Source organism: Octodon degus, unplaced genomic scaffold, assembly GCF_000260255.1.
Source record: "Octodon degus isolate 3935 unplaced genomic scaffold, OctDeg1.0 scaffold00418, whole genome shotgun sequence".
Classification (NCBI taxonomy): domain Eukaryota; kingdom Metazoa; phylum Chordata; class Mammalia; order Rodentia; family Octodontidae; genus Octodon; species Octodon degus.
Window position 1 is genome coordinate 316172 of NW_004524994.1, and position 2247 is coordinate 318418.

The window sequence follows — 2247 nt, forward strand, 5'->3', positions numbered from 1 at the left end:
GAACGGGATGGGGCTGAGGCTTTGGGCTGGGGTCAGGCCCGTGCAAGTAGAGAGGATTACATGCTTGGTGACCCAAAGCTGCCCATAAAAAGTCTCTCAGGTAACAGAAGTGATCTCAGAGCAGTCTGCTTCCAGATTCAGGTAGTTTGCCAGTGTAGATTCCCCTTAGAGACTTAAATTTCTTTTAAAAGGGACAGTTTTTCCTGTGTCTGCAGTTTTGAAAAATAACCAGGGCAAAATCTGCCAAAGAATTGGGGTGGCACATTCTGGTCTTTGAGCTCTAATTCAGGGTCATGTATCCTGTATCCAATTATACCCATCACATAGCTTTCTTTGTTGCCTGTCTACTCATCTTACCCCACTAACCCACTTTATTTTCTTTCTGGATTAAGTTTTCTGACAGACAAAATACTGAGTGGGAGACTGAGGAAGAAAAGCAAACCACTTGGAAACTATGCTTCAGAGGCAAAGGGGTTGCAGATACCAGTATACTTTCTTGGCATCCCAGATATATCAGCCTATCACCAGCTGGAGCTCACTGTTTGTTTATAGGTAATATTTTGTTCCCTAAAATACATTTACAGTGCAATTAGTAATCTCAAATGTACTATTAACTAAGTTTACAGACACAAACACATGCATTTAAATAATCCCCCAATATCAGGAGATAGTAACCATTATGTCCAGACCACTGCCTCATCCCCTTCTCATTCAGTTACCTGCCCCATCCCTCCCCCGACACAGATTGGTTTTCTGTTTGCCTTTCAAATGACCTTTCAGGCAGTCAGCCAAGGAAGGCATTGTGGGGAGGGAGGAGGGGCAGAGGAAGCACAGTGGGGTGGCTGCAGCAAAGCCCATCCCATCATGACAGTAACTTGGACTGGGAACAGTGGCCTTGGGGAGGGAAATAAATGGATGCATTTGGGATGCATTGGGAGGTAGAGCTGGCAGGATTGGCTGACAAATTGGGCTTGCAGCTGCAGGGAGGAATCAAGATTAGCTGTCAAAGAAAAACAAATCTGGCTTTAGATAAGAAGAGACTGCTATACTAGGGAGAAAGAGACCACTGCAGACAGTGAACAAAATCCCGAAGGACATGTTGTCTAGTGTAAGAAAATCTTTTCCTGACTGCTAGATTTTTGTGGTCAGCAGCATGAGGAAAGTCTCTGGAGCCTTTTACAGAGGGGAGGACAGGGTGGTGTGGGATGCTGCGGCAACACGTTTTGTAGTGGTCGGGGAATCGGGAACTCCCTTTTAGCTCCATGGTACTAGCCATCTCAGGGGTAGAGCAGGGTAGGCAGACAGACAGGTTCAAGGTTGGGTGTGGGGCTCCCTAGAGCCCTCCAGAGCTAACAACTGGTATCTCCTTCCTGGGACAGAGTCAGGTCAGCTTTCCTAATTTCAGGGCACACTTCTGGGATGTCAGAAGCTAGGATCAAGGCATTATGATTCATATCTAGGTGTCTGCCAAGAGCTTCACGCACACCTAGGTGAGGCTTTTGGAAAGCAAATGGATTATGGAGGCATTACAGCTGACTTTCTTTTTCTTTTCTTTTTTAAAAATATTCTTTATTAATTTTTTTATTTATTTAGGTGTGTGTGTGTGTGGAAAGTTCAGCCCACCAGGGGGCGGCGCTGGCTGGCATGTGGTGCTGGGGACTGAACCGCGGTCCCTGTGCCTTGCTAAACTTGTTCTAAGTAGGTGCTTTAGACCACTGAGCCATCTCACCAGCCCCCATACAGCTGACTTTCTGTGAAGTGGGGTCTGCTCAGAAGAGGCGGGTCACTGGGCTGGGGCATGGCCTGGAAGGTTGTGTTCTCTTCTTGACTCCTCCCTTGATTCTCTCTGCTTCCGGTCTCTTCTGCCACTCCTCGCTCCCATGTTGTCTTGCATTGGAGCCAGCTGAATGTGGACTGAAACATAAACCAAAATAATGCTGTCCATTCCAACACTCAGGAGGCTGAAGCAGGAGTGCTGTGAGTTCGAAGTTAGCCTGGGAGGGCCGGCCAAATAGCTCAGCGGATTAAAGTGCCTTCAAGCAGGTGCAGGGGCTCGGGGTTCGATCCCTGAGCCTGTCTTGCTGGCCTCACCCCTGGGATGCAGTGAAACAGCAATTGAGACTGGGTTTGGTGGCATGTGCCTATAATCCCAGCTCTTAGGAGGCTGTAAACAGGCGGATCACTATGAGTCTGATCTAGTAGTGAGACCCTGAGCACCCTGTAGACCCCTCCCTAAAATACAAAAAA